Source organism: Pleurodeles waltl, chromosome 3_1 (assembly GCF_031143425.1).
Source record: "Pleurodeles waltl isolate 20211129_DDA chromosome 3_1, aPleWal1.hap1.20221129, whole genome shotgun sequence".
Lineage (NCBI taxonomy): Eukaryota > Metazoa > Chordata > Amphibia > Caudata > Salamandridae > Pleurodeles > Pleurodeles waltl.
Genome location: NC_090440.1, coordinates 1,191,639,060 through 1,191,655,243, shown reverse-complemented (window position 1 = coordinate 1,191,655,243; position 16,184 = coordinate 1,191,639,060). Strand labels below are relative to the sequence as shown.

Sequence of the window (16,184 nt, the reverse complement as noted above, 5' to 3'; positions counted from 1 at the left end):
GAATAGATGAAAACCTAAGGGACACAGTATCAAGGAGCTGCCTTATTTGTCAGATTTAGTGTCAGTGATTATTACTTAGGACTACCCAAAAAAATGGTTGTCTCATTATATTTCAATACGACGGAGGAATGAGACACTGTCAGAGAAGCCCTATGTTTAATCCTGACTTAGGGCCAGATGTAGAAAAGGTTTTACCCATTTTGTGTCTATGGGAAAATATGGCCCTTAGTCCCTAATAAGGTGAGTTTCGTGCAGACAAAATATGTTAGGTTAATGACGTTTAACTGCTTTCCACAGTCCTCTTTTCAGCAGGTCAGTAAATCCTTTAATATTGTAAGAGAGTAATTTTGCTATGGTGAGTCAAACTTGTTTACCTAAGCGTATCTAGGTGTACTCTTTCCTAACTACCTTTCTGTCCCACCCATCAGTGAACCAAGAAGCCTACTTTTACCCTAAAGAACCTAGTAATTTTCAGAAAGGAAAGGCATAATAACAAATGAATCATCAGCAGTGAAATAGAGGGTTCTCATTCATAAGTGGATATACTCAAGACACATGTCCACCTCTATTCATATTGGAGTTCTCTACTGCATATTTGTCACCAATGTGCCATCTCAATCTTGGTTTTTGCCACTGTCTGCCTGTATCCCAGCAAGTAGTTATAGGACAACGGTCACCACTAAGGAGCTGATTTAATTTTTGGTGAGCAGAGTAATTACCGTCACCATGGAGGAGCACTTTAATCCCATCATGGAGAGAGTGCTCCACCCCCATATTTAGAGATGTCTGCTGTCCCTGTGGACATCTCTTTAATGTACAGGATTAGCCGTCGCTGCAGTTCCTGGAAATCCATTGTAAGTTTGACAGACAGCTCCATCAACATGATGAAGAAGTAATCAAACTTAAAACTTTTAAATTTTTTTCATAAAGAAAACCACAAAGTGTGATTTACTTTTTGAAAATAAAAAGAACAATGACCCCCTCACCATGGGATCATTTTACAATGATGTGAGGTAATTTAAAAGTTTTCAGTGACTCTTATTGTCACATTTTTTCATGGCGGTGATTGGTAGGGAACACTAGCCATGTGCCTGCCCACTCTAAACCGGGCTGGCAGTCACATGGTCAAAGCTCCGATAGCCCTTAGTCTATCAGTGGTGTATGTAGGTGGCAGAGGCATTATAGTCCCTGCCATCAACATACTGAAGGTCCACTTGACTCTAAATGAGGCGAGTTGACCTTCAGGTTGGCGGAAATAGTAATCTATTGTGATGGAGTATCCTTTCCGTCAACATTTAAATCAGCTGTAGATCCTTTTTATCACTTTAACGAAACGTGCAGTGTTCACAGCCAGCCAGTGTGTCTGCCTACTTAATCACTTTACTAGGCTAAAATAATAACATAAAAGAAACTGTGCGGTCAGTGCTTGAAATGCAAAAATAGAAGTGCAGGTTCCCTACGCCAGAATAACTACTTAGTCTGATAAGTGCTTAGTGTAGACCGATGCACAAACAATGTGTAAATACTGCTCCACTTAGACGTGGCAGTTATTATGTATAACTATGCACCATGTAATGATTAACGTAGAGCCTGTTATGTGCAATGACCTATCTATAAAGTGATTCTACAGTAAGTAGAGGTGAGCAGAACAAATAGGCAGTGTGCCATTTAGAAGTAACTGCTAGGACCCTAATTATGAGCGCTACAAACAACCTTTATAGGGTGGTAATGAGAGATATTGACGCCTTTGGAATTACAAGTTCTATTTCGTTCACAAGATTCAAGCAATTACTGCTGCTTTACTGTGTGAAACACCAGAAAAAATAGGAAGAAACACTAATTTCTGCATGTTGCTCCCCAAAAACGTGTAACTTTAATTAGTTCACTGCCCCGAAATTACCAGGATCCTCATTAGCTGTAATTCCTGGGATGGGGAAATGAGGATTATTATGGGGTACTCGTTATGAGGTAAAATGCAATTTTTCCATTTCCTTTGAAATATCAAGGTTCTATTCAGAAAATCTCATAGGATGGCATTATAGTAGAAGGTGAGAGGGAGACAGAGGAATACTTAAAAAAACATAGACTAGAACTGTGCTCGCTAAATATTATAGAAGGAGAAATACCACCCACAACTTAACAAAAGTATTTGTACAGCCAATAGGCCTAGTGTTGGTGGATGACCTTTTGGCTTTGCCGATACTTACTTTGTCACTTTTTTTGTATGAAGGCACGCTTTGTATGAAAACAACCTTTGATTACAAGCCAAAATATATTCATATTTTTGATGTAAGACCACACATTGAAGCAGTTGTCCCTGGCAAGGGTATGGAGAGTTTATTGTGCAAAGAGGCACATTGTGCAAAAGCAGAATGCACCCCTAAAAGTCAGGTAAAACAATGGCTTCAGGAGGCTGACCTTGTGACCCATGCTGTAGGAAGGGGGTGTAAGGAAATGCCTCTTTTTGCATGTTTACCTCCACATTTTTGGACGGATGCTGTTGTTTTTTTTACTCAGAGAGTGCACTGAGGCCTGCTAACCAGACCTCAGTGGCAGTACCTCAGTGCCAGTGTTTTAACCCCCAAACAAAGTACATGTTGAATTGGACACACTCAATTGGCAAAGTCCGACTCACTTATAAGTCCTTAGTGTATGGTACCCAGGGCATGTAAGACAGAGTGTCAACTCAGGGCAGCAGCACTTTGTGTGCACCTTTTGAGCCAGTTCGACTTTGCCATGAAAACCAGTAGCAAAGCCACCCCATCCCTTAACATTATATTTAAGTCTCCCCTAAGGAAGGCCTATGGGGTCTTGGGGCAGGGAGTAGTATTTTGTTACGTAGAACACGTCTTCCAATATGCCTTAGCAGCAATAGTTCCAAATTGTCACTTTGCTGTGGGTAAAGTTGGTAGCCCTATTGGCTAACACTGGGTTACCAGGTGGCATCCCAACCCTGCTAACTTTGGACTGGGATGACCAAGCGAGGCCATGTAATGTTTCAAATTAATTGTGACATTAACTGCAACCCGATGGCCAGGCAGAAATTAATGTATTAAAGGTAGGCAACTTTTAGAAAGCTGCCACTCTATGCTCTGCTGGTCCAGTAGCCTCACAAAGGCACACACACACATACAGCTTTCTGACCGTCTGGGGAGACATGTGAACGACTCCCAGGCTCAGGAACAAAGGCTGTGCCATAGTAGCAGGGTGCCACCTTCTCTGCCAGGAAGGCCACTCAGGGAGTTAGCCCAGAGGCGTGCTTCACAGAGGAAGCCTCCTTTGAAGGGCCGCCCGGTTCAACACCACTGAGCAGGATGCCTTTTGTTCTTTGAGAGAGCATGAAACAGGGCCAGAGAAGGGAAACTCGCCCCCAAACTGGTTTTCCAGTGTGTGTGTTGCCCTCAGGGAGCCTCTAGGGTGGGCTAACCTGCTCATGATGACTGAGGGAAGGCCTTGCCATCTTGAAAGGGGCAAAAATGTGGCATTCTGGGACAGCCAGATGCCACACACCACAGAAACTTCATCACTAGGTAGGAGGAGACCCAATAGCCCATTGGCTATCGACCACGTGGTTCCCTTAGGAAACTTTCCTGGGATAAATATGGCACCCCTAGACAAGAAAGGAGGATGAGAAGAAAACCACTTTGCACCCACTGGAAGAGCACAAAGAGAGACTGCAACATCGGAGCAACTGCACCTGCTGCACTCTGGACTAGTGGAATTTGGACCCTGTACTGCTTTGCCTGCCTTTGGAAGAAGTCGATTTCAGGACTCAGTCCGAAGCAGAGACTCCAAGGGGCAGTTGGCTGACCTCCCAGAACAGCACTAGAGACATTAAAGTTGAAAGAGCTCAAACTGTATCTCTGGTAACCACCACAGAAGTTTTGCCGCTACTGGGCACCTCAAAGGACAATTAAGAGATAGCCAAAAGGTGCAGCCATGTCTGCTGGACCCATGGATGTTGGTTGTAACTGGATTTGTCAACCAAGAGAGACATGAGCCCCCACCAAAGGTTTGCACCATGACCGCTGTATAGCAATGACGAAAGGTCTGCACTTGCAGCCCTTGGACCCCTGTATAGAGGACTTCATTGGACCCCGGGATGCGTGGACGGAGTCACCCACATGCACCTGTGGACCAAGGACTCAACCGGACTTCACCCCAGTCAACTGCACAGCATCAGGAGCATCCTTGAGCATCTTTAGCCTGCATCCCCCAGCATCAGGGCCAATCCTTTGTCATCTATGACAATTGTCCTCTAAAGTTTGGATCTTGCTTTTAAAATGATCTGGCGGCCAGGTAACTGTCCGTTGTGGCCCCCAAACCTCTGTCTTGCTTAACTTGGTCACCTAACTTGGGCCACAGTTGTCAAACTACCTTTCACAAACTTGTTAAAACGTTCCAAACTTTTTGCTGGCCAATGCTTGCTTGCGGTTGATATAAAAGCTATTTATTACTTCTAAAATATGTACAATTTGTTGCTTTGCAAAGCCTTACCGCTTGCAGCCACAACTACCCAGGGAGTAGCAAAAACTGGGACAGGACAGACATAAAAGATGGACTAAAGACTTTACTCTCACTTTTATATCTGGCCTGTCCCCTTTTTTTTGCGTAGCTTTGTGAATGTGTGCCTATACATATGTGTGTTTATAGATATATATATATAAACAAAGTCACACTGACACACAAATGCACACATTTACAAGACTACGGGCCAGATGTATGAAGAAGTGGCATTGTGAATCGCAAATTGCGATTTTTAAGAAATCGCTATTTCCGAGTCGCAATAGCCCATATACCATAATTGCGATTCGGAATTAGCCATTTCTTAAAAATCGTTATTTGTGGTTTGTAAGGCCCAAATACCGAATCGCAATTTGCATTTTCGAAAATTGCGATTCGGTAATTGAAAATCGCAAATTGTGAGAAATTTCGAGAAAGCACACCTGGAGGAGCCTGATGACATCACAAGCAGGACGTGAGTCATCCCAGGCAGTTTCAGGTGCCACACCCAAACCAGCATCCAAAGAGAGCAGCCCAGCCACACTGAGCAACACTCTGAAGGAGGCAGCACACCTGAGCAACCATGGACACCTCAGCCCAAGGAAAGGAGAAGGGAGAAAGAAAGCGGAAGCTCAAATTTAGCGAGCAAGAGCTGGAGGTGCTGACAGAGGAGGTGGTCAGAAGCCATGACCCCCTCTTTGGTAAAAGCTCACTCCAGGTGCCGGAGAGTGAGAAAAGAAGACTCTGGTCAGACATACAAACTAAGATCTGCGCTATTGAAGTGGCACAGCGCTCGGTCGACGAAATTAAGAAGAGGTGGTATGACCTTCGGTCCAGTAAGAAGGAGAGGGTGGCAAGAAGACTGCAGGAGGCCAGGAGCACAGGAAGCGGTCCACCCAAAGAGTCATCCTTCCACTCCGTTAGAGGACAGAGTGGAGTCCACACTCCTCCCTGAAGCAGTGAGTGGCATCACAGAGATAGACACCTCCGGCACACCAAGTACCAGCAAAGGTAAGTGCAATATTGAATTGTAACCCCATATGTGTATGCACAAAAGCCCCTTAGGAATTAGCAAGTAATGTAAAACATTGTGAGAAGTAGTCCATTCCACATCTTAGAAGCAGCACAACAAAGCATTATGGGAGTGGCAGTCCACAACCCATAGCTGAAAGTAGCACATACAATGTATTTAAGTAGAGCGACACCCAGAGGAACACAACACCCACAACACAGTGAAGAGAAGTACCTGTACCTTTATTACCATTGTGTGACCTTAATTGTTACAAACATAACTGACATGCTGCATATTGTCGTTGCAGGTGGGCCAGGCCTAGCAGCCACAGCATGTGCCAGCTTAGGGGAGACTGACACCCATCCAGCCTCAGACTCAAACATGAGTGGGTCTCTCACCATTGCGCCACTTCAACGCAGGCCCAGGGCACTGCCACTGCCAGAGCTCAGTCAGGACTCAGATGAGCAGCAGGAAGGGCCACATACACCATCCCCAACTGGCAGACGCACCCAGATGCAGGAGGCCAGTTTTCAGCAGACCACAGCACCCCACAGGATGGCGACAAATGCCGGTGCACAGGCGTATGAGGCAGGTGAGGGAACCTCCTTCTTTGGTGGGCTGGAAGCAGCTATGTTGCAGCAGCAGCGCCTACAGAACAAAAAGATCACTGGTTTACAGAAACAAATGCAGCAACATACTGCCAACACGGGGGCCTGCATCGCCAGCTGGAGTGCCTGAATGCGAATATAGAACAGCTGCATGAGGGACAGGTGCAGGCATCGCAGGACACAAGGGAGCTCACTTCTGCTGTACGGGAACTATGCCAGGAGCTGCGCCATGACAGGGTGAGCCACCGCAGGCAGGAACGACGATTCATGAACATGTTCGGGGCATTCTGTCGCTCTGTCAATAGGCTAGCTAATTCAACCTCACTGATTGCATGTCGTGCAGTGGCTGCACAGGTGGAGGCAGCACACCGCAGCAGGGATGTGGCTCACGGACTTGTCCAAATCACAAATGTGATAGACAACATCATGGGACAGAGGTCAGCCACACCTAGTGAGCTTGGACTGGGGGACACGGAGGACACTTCCAGCCTCAGCAGCCTAGCTGTACCCGCAATGGACACCAGACGGTGCAGTGTCAGGCACAGCACTGCCACTGAGGCAGACAATCGAGGTGCCAGTGAGGCAACAGGGCACCCGAGTGGTGTGCGTGGCCGCAAGAAGAAACTGTAGCGGCCAGAGAGGTAATGAGTACACTATGAAGTAATAGTGCATTACTCTGAACTTCTATTGTTTCTATTTTTTAACACACCTTTGTTGCTATTCGTTGGACTGACATTACCTGACATTAAAGTAATGAATTTACTTCACTACAGGTACATTTGTCAGTGCATTTGTCTTATTCATACTTACATCTGAAATGGTTGTGTGTGATGTCAGCACGCCTTTGCCTTGCCTCTGCTGCACTGGTCCTGTCTGCTGGCTGTAGGGGTAGTATGGGATCATCATCCTCATCAGATTCAGTATCACATATTTCTACAGGTATGCCCCTGGTGGTAGCTATATTGTGCAAGATTGCACAAGTAGCCACTATTCTACATGTGGTCTCTGGGCTGTACTGTACTGCCCCTCCACTTTTGTGGAGGCACCGGAAGTGACTCTTCAGCAGTCCAAAGGTGCGCTCCACCACGTTGCGGGTCGCCCTGTGTGCTGCATTGTATCTCCGTTCAGCAGGTGTTGCAGGATTGAGGTAGGGCGTCATCATGTAGGTGCGCACTGTGTAGGCACTGTCTCCTGGAAGGGACAGAGGGTATATTGAGTAACTGAGCCATCTGACATCAGCACGCCATCAATGCGCCATTGTACAGAGGGACAGTACCTAGTAGATATCCTTCTCCAAACTTTCCCAGCTAGCAGTCTTGTGCGAATTCCGCTATGGCGAAAGATGTACGAATCATGTGTGCTCCCTGGGTACCTGGCCACGAAATCAGTAATGATGTATGAGGCATTGCAAATCACCTGTATATTCATTGAATGTTGGTATTTATGGTTGCGGTACACATACTCTGTGACTGATGGTGGACAGATTGCAACATGTGTCCCATCTATGGCACCTAGGACGTGGGGGAACTGTGCTATCTGGTAAAATTCTATTTTTGTATGCTGTATATCCTGTAGGGTGTGGGAGAATCTGATGTACTGGTGTATCCTGCTCAGCATGGCGTTGATAAATGCATTGAAAAATCTAGAGAGGGTACTCTGTGAGACCCCTCCAGCTGCTGCTATGACCCCTTGATAGCTCCCTGAGGCGAGTAGGTGGAGGGAGCATAATACCTGCACATGGGTGGGTATGCTGTGAGTCCTTTGTGTTCTGCGCTGCAGTATGGGTTGTAGCTCAACTATCAGATCAAGTATCATGGCTGAGTTCAACCTATACCTCTCAAATATTTCCTCCTCTGTCTGGTTAAAAAGTGCAATGCGCAGTCTGAAAATGCGCTCCTGTCTCCTCCTCCCTCTCCTCAAACCTGCCAAGATCCTCATCCTCCTCGCCATGATGTAGAGTGCAGCCATTGTGGAAAAGAGTCTGAGGCATTCTGGGCCTCTTTATATAGGTTGCACCTGGTTACGACCTGGTTTCACTTAGTGGTATTTTGCATGTGCAAAATGCCATTCTGTGAAAAATCGCACTTTGCGATTTTTTGATGCATCGAATTGCGACTTGGATTTTGCGAATCGCATTTTGCGCCTCACAATTTCCTACTGGAATTACCGAATCGCTAAATGCGACTCGCAAAACAGGTTGCAGCGCAAAAAATCGCAATTTTTGCAATCTCTTTTTTTTGGTCTGCAAATGCCTTTCGTGCATCGCAGACCACGTTTTTGCATTCGTAAACGGCCAAATTTTGCGATTCGCACCGTTTGCAAATGCAAAAACTTTTGATACATCTGGCCCTATATATATGAAATTAGCTATGGCTTGACCTCCCACCATGCACTCCCAACCCGCCACCCACCCATATCTCTCTGCTCCTTACTCTGTCTCTCTGCTGGGAGCAGAAAGGGGACTGTGTTGCCTGACAGTAACAGATAAATTACTTTAATTATTTCATACTTTACTTATACTTCCCTACATGATCTGACCTTTGTCACCAAAACCGTTACATTTATTCAATTACCTGACCTTTGTCCCAAAAACCGGGACATTTGTTTAAAATTAATAGACCCATCGGGACACAAGTTCAGTCCTCTAAAAACCGGGACTGTCCGGGGAAATCCGGGACGTCAGGTCACCCTACCTCTGGTGCTAAGAAGTCCTGCTGTTGATGAAGCCTTAGATGTGTTTGAGGCTCTACCTGGGCAGATGATATCAGTGAGCAGCTCCCGCCACCCAGCCTCCCTCTATGATGCAGAACGTGAAACACGCCTGCAGCTTGAAACTTCTCAAAGCCACTCAGTTACTGGAAATGATGAACCTTTCTCGGCACCTCGGCCTGTCGTTTGAAACAGTCATAACACTGACACGGAGCAGGAGTCCTCCTCCACATACACGCTTGTCAGCGATCTACGACCCTTCACACGCCAAACCACAGCAACCGCTGTTAAGAAACATTGCACAACTTAACACTTACATTGCCACCTGTCTTTTAATGCTTAAAAAGCATGTGTTAGGAGGTGCGTTTTTTGGAAGCCTCCGGAGGGAAAGTTAGATACTGACCTTTAAAAGACAGATGGCCCGAAGGTCACAAATTCAAATCCCTGCGCAGTCGACTCAGCCTTCCTTTGATCCGTGGTTGGGAATCTGAATTCCTCGAACTGCTCACTAATAATATAAATTATTTGAGATTTTTATAAACAGCAGAAATGCACTAGAAGAAATCAAGTTATTATTTTTATGAACAGTGCAGTATTTTTCACACGTGACTTGCCAATTAGCCAAAGAGCGCCAAAGTTTGCATTGAACTGTCTGAGCAGTAACAAGTCACAATATTGACAAAGCATTAAAAAGTATGAAGTATGTGGAAGTAGATGAAAACTGAAGCGTGAGAAGAACATTCGGTATTAAGTGACCAGTAATCGTCATTAATCACATTAACTTTCCTTGTATAAGTACTTACTAAATGAGGTGTGTCCATCTCCTCCCAGCCACCACGTGACCTAGCCAAAAACTGAGAAATAGGCCTCCTTTCATCCCCTTTCCACCCGCCCCCAAGGCTCCTCCTTTCACAAAGTCATTAAATGGGGTGGAGACCCACAGATCTTACTGTAATCCCCTAGCAGTAATGCTTGAGGTGGTTATGATGGGAAGGGAGGGTGGGCCATAACTACTCAGGATAATCAAAGTAATGAAGAATACCAGTAAGTAACGGTTGTATTACCTCCTCTACCCTCCCTTGTCCCTGTAAGTACAAATTGAGTATGTACCAGAACAGTGTCTGACCAGTATTGAAAACTAAATACTTTTCAGCTGCACCTGAAGGCCCCTACGAACAAACACACTATCACTAAAGGAAAAGGTGGAAGAAACTGAAAGAGCTGCAGAAATCTAAAACATCTGACAGTGTTCATGCATACTTGGGACTCAACTACGTGAAACTACTGATCCAGAAAAGAAGATATGCACACAATGAGAGAAGGCTAACATTGTCTGGAACAGCCCTATCATTCTCGAATGGGAAGCATACTCCAAAACAGCCACTGAAAGGAGAGGCATCGCTTAACCAGAAGCAGCAGGTCAACGTTAGACAATAACTAGGGAGCACTGGTCAAGAAGCAAAATCCCTGTCAGGGATTCATCTCACTGCCCAGTAGTGGATCAATGCCCGAAATCCACAAAAGAACTAAGCGAAAGGTACATGAACCAACTAACCAAGCTATCCAACTTCCCAGCACAGACATTCAAACAGAAGGCAAGATTAATCAGATCAAGCCACTATTCATTACATCCATAATTCTAACCCCACAGAGGAAGAAGGAGAGCAAGACAATGTGAACAAGACACTAAAGAGAGCAATCAAGTCTAGAACCTCATCCTAAGAAGAGGAAACACAAGAAGCTGGAGCAACAGCAACCAAACCCAGATAGAAATCCCAGTATCAGCTGAGTGCTATATCTACCACAGCCTACAGGTACCTAAAGATTAGAGGCAAGACGCAACCCATTAAACTCCAAGCCCAAGAGGGACAAATCAAACCTTGGGCACATAAAGACCAAACAGACCTTGTTTTGATACCAAAACCCCCGAAAGCAGTGTCATACGCAGGAGGAGGCCAAGATAGTCAAGGCTTAACACCAAAAGCCCCCGAACACCAGAGATGCATAAGTAAATGTTTGAATAGTCACTGCCTAACATCACTTCCACACCCATCAGGGAGGATTACAGGAAGTCAGAGCTACTAAAATAGAATACACATACTTTAGACTTAAAATGGAGCATATATGTAAGCTAGAATGGTCAAGAATAATTACATGCTCCATCTAATGAGGCTCACAAGAGGAAAACAGGATATAGATGAATGCCGCCCTCCCAAACTTAGGGCCTCATTTACATGAAATGATGCAATGCTGCCACAGCACAGTGTTCTGTTTTTAATGCCTTCTAACAACACATCCTAACACCATGCCTGTGCTGTATTTACAAATCAAAGCTACATAGCGTTTGGGTGAAGCAGCGTAAAAAAAGAAAAATGAAGCTAGTCTGTGTGCCGCACCATAAAGCAAAATGATGCTAGTGCGGCAAAAGTGATACTAGCCTGATTTGCAGCACACTGGTGCACCAGGGCTGCAGTGGAGGACGAGACAGTGCTTTGTGTACCTTACGAGCGGTGTCCACAGAACACAGTGCAAGCAGCGGCACTGGTGTCAGCATGGAGCGTCGTCTCCAGGGACGCCAACGCTGTGGGGTGAGCAAGGCAATGCGGAATGCAGGGCCCACAGGTCACAGCGCAAGCAGCAGCTCAGTGATGGCGTAAGGTGGCGTTGTCAAGGAGAATAGGGTTGCAGTGTGACGTAGGGCACAGCTCCATGTGGCGTTGTCAGGTCACGGTGGAGGCAGTGGCGTCATTGATGGCATCGCAGTTGTTTTTTTTCTGTTGCAGCACAAAACACATAGGGGGTTATTACAACTTTGGAGGAGGTGTTAATCCGTCCCAAAAGTGACGGTAAAGTGACGGATATAGCACCAGCCGTATTACGAGTCCATTATATCCTATGGAACTCGTAATACGGCTGGTGGTATATCCGTCACTTTACTGTCACTTTTGGGATGGATTAACACCTCCTGCAAAGTTGTAATAACCCCCATAGTTTCCAGTGCTGTAGGCAGAAGAAACTGAAGTATTTTATTTCCCTCAGACTTTCAACAGGACGCAAGCTCTACTCCAAGCCCTTGGAGAAACTTCACAAGCAGGATACCCAGCAAAGTCCAGTCTTTGCCCTCTTTAAGGCAGAAGCAGCCACTGAAGATCAACTCAGCAAAGCATACACAGCAAAGGGGCAGTACTCCCCCTCCAGCTCTTCAGCTCTTCTCCTTGACAGAGGTTTCTCTTAATCCAGAAGTGTTTTAAAAGTCAGGAGTTTGGGGTCTACTTTTTATACCCAGTTCTGCCTTGAAGTAAGCAACCTTCAAAGGAAAGTCTCTGTTGTCGACATGATCCTGCCTTGCCCAGGCCTGGGTCCTGACACACACCAGGGGGTCGGAGGCTGCATTGTGTGAGGGCAGGCACAGCCCTTTCAGGTGTATGTGACCACTCCTCCCTGCGCTCTAGCACCAGATGGCCCATGAGGGCAATCAGGCTACACCTCAGCTCCCTTTGTGTCACTGTCTAGTGGAGATTCACAAGCAACCCAACTGTCAGTCTGACCCAGACGTGGAATACAGAACAGGCAGAGGCACAGAATGGTTTAATCCAGAAAATGCCCATTTCATAAAAGTGGCAGTTTCAAACATACAATTTAAAAAACAACTTTACAAAAATATGTGTTTTTAAATTGTGAGTTCAGAGACCCCAAACTCCACATTTCTATCTGCTCCCAAAGGGAAACTGCACGTAAAAGTATATTCAAAGGCTGCACTTTACTAGGGACTTACCAGTAAAACAAATATGCCAATCATGGATAAACCAATCACCAATACAATTTACATTGGCAGCAATTGTACTTTTGCACTGATCAGCAGTGGTAAAGTGTGCAGAGACAATAAACCAAGAAAAACAGATTCCAGCATACCATAAAAACAGGCGGTCAGAAGGCAAAAACACAGGGGAAACACACCAAAAGAGGACAGGGCTAACAGATACCAAGAAACACCTAACCTACACAAATCATGGGACCCATGGAGGAACTCAGGGTGAAGTGGGTGGACCCAGTGATGTGGGATTCAAATGCAGGGACTTGCCACCAATCACAACACCACTACAATGTGGAGTGAGGCCCCAACAATTGCTGTCTCAAACAAATTATCTTGTAGTACCACTAGATATGAACATGCATGATTGAACTGTTGTAGGCATGTGAGAATAAATGTATGAGTTGGGTCAGATCACTGTGTGCCACTTACCTGCGTACCAGGTATCAAAAATGGGTAATCTGAGGAGATCTGAACATATACAATGGCATGGTCCTGCTTCATATGATGTGTGACACTGATAGACAACTCACATAAGGATGTCATGGGGAATGTAAGTGAGCCAAACTACATAGTAGGACAGAAGCACATCCCCTCAGAGCAGGAGCACAGTACCTGTGACAACAATCCATTAGCAATGTAAATTTTGGGAAAGTGTCCATCAATACCCATGCAGAAGAGGTGCACTGCACATCACCATCCAACTCAGGGCCCCATGTATGAGGAAAAGATGCAACGTGGTGCTGCAACCCAGCTTGCCATGCAGCGTTGCACTATTTTAAAAGTGCAGGAATGCATTGTATTTACCAAAATGCAGCACATACGTGTTCTTTCCTCCATGATGGTCTACTCACTGCTTCCTAGCACCAACACAGGCACCCTTGCACCGTGGTTTAGGGTTGCCTGTGCTGCAGGGGTGAGTGCTCATTTGCTGAAAGGGACACTTTCTTGGACTTGAACAATCATGAATGTCGTCTTTCACTTTCCATGTGTGCTGCAGAATGTAGCAAACACTGAAATATGAAAGAATGGAGACTAAAATGTCAAATCTCTATGTTGCACCACTGCAATGTCACCCCTGATGTTGTGTAGGAACCCCACTCATCTCCAAATATTCAAATATGGGAATGTGTCCCATTCCTTTGCACACCATGGGAGTTGTGGGACAACACCCCCAGCAACACTCAAGGAACTCAACCTGTATGCAGTGTAATGCGTGAAATGTGTAAAGAATTACAGGGCCATGACAAGCTACACAACTTGCCATGGTTTGGCCTTGTAAATTAAGGGCCTGCACACTGTATCACTGGAGAATCACATTCTATGACACTCCAGTTGCGCAGTGTGCTGCTAGGGCCCTGAAATAATAGATTGAAAGTGCTCCCTTGGAAACCTTGCTTGTAAATCTGACCACTCATGTTAACATCTAGCAGAGCTCAACATCAACTCACCTCCATTTCACTGCAGAGGATTACACCATATCTCCTAGCCAGCTGCCTGTCCTGGACTTCTCTGCTGATGTGGATAACCAGCTGCAAACTATTAATCCAGATACCCTCCAACAAATCCTGGGTGCCATATGGATAAGATCTCCGGTCACACGGAGGCTAGACAGCGTTGCAGGCTCTCCGCATGATCCACCCAACATCCAACATAAAACACCTGCCAGCTCAACCACAGCCCTGGACTCCTAAGACACTGCACTTACATTTTAAGAAACAGCGGTAGGAGTCCAGAGCCGGATCATGCCAGTGTCAAAGCACCTGGCACTGTCCTTGTTAAAATGGGGTCTTTGGTTGGCAGTCAGGTTACCCCTGTCCAAGTAAGGACCCTCACTCTAGTCAGGGTAGAGGAGAATCACCCTCAGTTAACCCCCCTCACCCCTCTAATAGCTTGGCATGGGCAGGCAGGCTTGACTTCAAAAGCAATGTGTAAAGTATTTGTACCAACACACACAGTAGCCCAGTGAAAACAATAACAAAATGACACAACACAGGTTTAGAAAAATAGGTAATATTTATCTAAACAAAACAAGACCAAAATGACAAAAATCCAACATTCAAAAGTCAAGATATGAATTTGAAAAAGAATAAGAGTCTTAGGGCCAGATGTAGGTAGTTCCGATTCGCAAAATCGGATGCAGAACAGTGTCTCAGACACCGTCTGCGATTCGCTATGGGGTCGCAAAGACCCACCTCATTAATATTAATGAGGAGGGTCGCATTTTGCGACCCCATAGCGAGTCCCTGCACTCACAGGGATGGTGGCCTGCTGAAGACAGCAGACCTCCATGTCTGTGACTGCTTTTTAAATAAAGCAGTTTTTTTTATTTATTTTGCAGCCCGTTTTCCTTAAAGGAAAATGAGTTGCAAAATAAAACAAATACCGAAACCATTTGGTTTCGTTTTTTCAGAGCAGGCAGTGGTCCATAGGACCACTGCCTGCTCTGAAAAAACATTTTGGGCAACATTCACAAAGGGGAAGGGGTCCCATGGGGACCCCTTTCCTTTTGCGAATGGGTTACCACCAGTCTGACACTGGTGGTAACTGCAAATTGCTTTGCGACTGCATTCGCGGTTACAAAGCATTTTAGCATAGCGATGCGAGTCGCAAATATGAAGGGGACACCCCTTCCTATTTGTGAGTCGCATTCACAATTTGCGAGTCGGTACCGACTCGCAAATTATGAATGTGCATCGCGATGGGCATTTTGCATGGCGAAAACTGTGATTTTCGCAGTTTGCACCTTGCAAAATGCTTGCTACATCTGGCCCTTAATCCTTAGAAAACAGTGAGAATGCTGGTATTTCACAAAAATACCTGGGTCAAAATAAAGCGTCAACAAAGGCCAGCGGTGCGTCGATTTCTCACTCGCAAGCGAGACCGTGCGTCGTTCCTCCTCCGGTCGGCGTGCAACGTTTCTTCTCTCCTGCAAGAGAGCGATGCGTCGATCCCGGATTGGCACATTGGGTCCTGGCAGGCTTTGCGTCGATTTTCTACACCCAGCGATGTTGCGTTAAAATCTGGTCGCACAGTATCAAGAAATCTCACTGTGTGGGGGCTTGCGTCGTTAACAGCAGCTGATGCGGGTGTTGTGCGTCATTTCTCCAGCTGCGTTGTGTCATTCTCCCAGCTGCGATGCAGGTGGAGCATCTATTTTAGCTGTGAGGCTGGTGGCACGTTGTTTATCAGCTGCGTTGTGGGTGGTGCATCGAAAGTTTACCCACACAGTGGTCTTTGCATGGATTTCTCTCCTTTTCCACCAGTTTCACCTTTCAAGGGCCCAGAGTCAGGTTACGGCACCATTTCGCAGAGCAGGACTCTCAGTAGAAAGTCCAGGTGTTGGCAGAAAGAAGTCTTTGGTGTCCATGAGACTTAAACAACTGGAGGCAAGCTCAGTTCAAGCCCTTGGAGATTCTTCACCAGTGGTAAGCCACGCAAAGGTCAGTCTTTGTCCTCTCTCAGATAGAAGCACCTACTGCAGGCTAACCCAGCAAAGCACAGTCACAGGCAAAGGGGCAGTACTCCTCCTCCAGCTTCT

The 16,184-nt window shown here is 45.9% G+C and overlaps 1 long non-coding RNA gene across 1 annotated transcript in view; it reads right to left on the bottom strand.

Moving 5' to 3' along the window:
• Positions 1 to 5,770: 5,770 nt before the first annotated feature.
• The window catches only part of LOC138283337 (uncharacterized), a 368,762-nt gene continuing 358,348 nt past the window's right edge, over positions 5,771 to 16,184 (bottom strand). The window contains exons 2-3 of the long non-coding RNA XR_011201199.1: positions 9,236 to 9,340; positions 5,771 to 6,163 (exon numbers count right to left, since the gene is read on the bottom strand). This is a non-coding gene — a long non-coding RNA (uncharacterized lncRNA). The remainder of the gene's footprint in view (positions 6,164 to 9,235; positions 9,341 to 16,184) is intronic.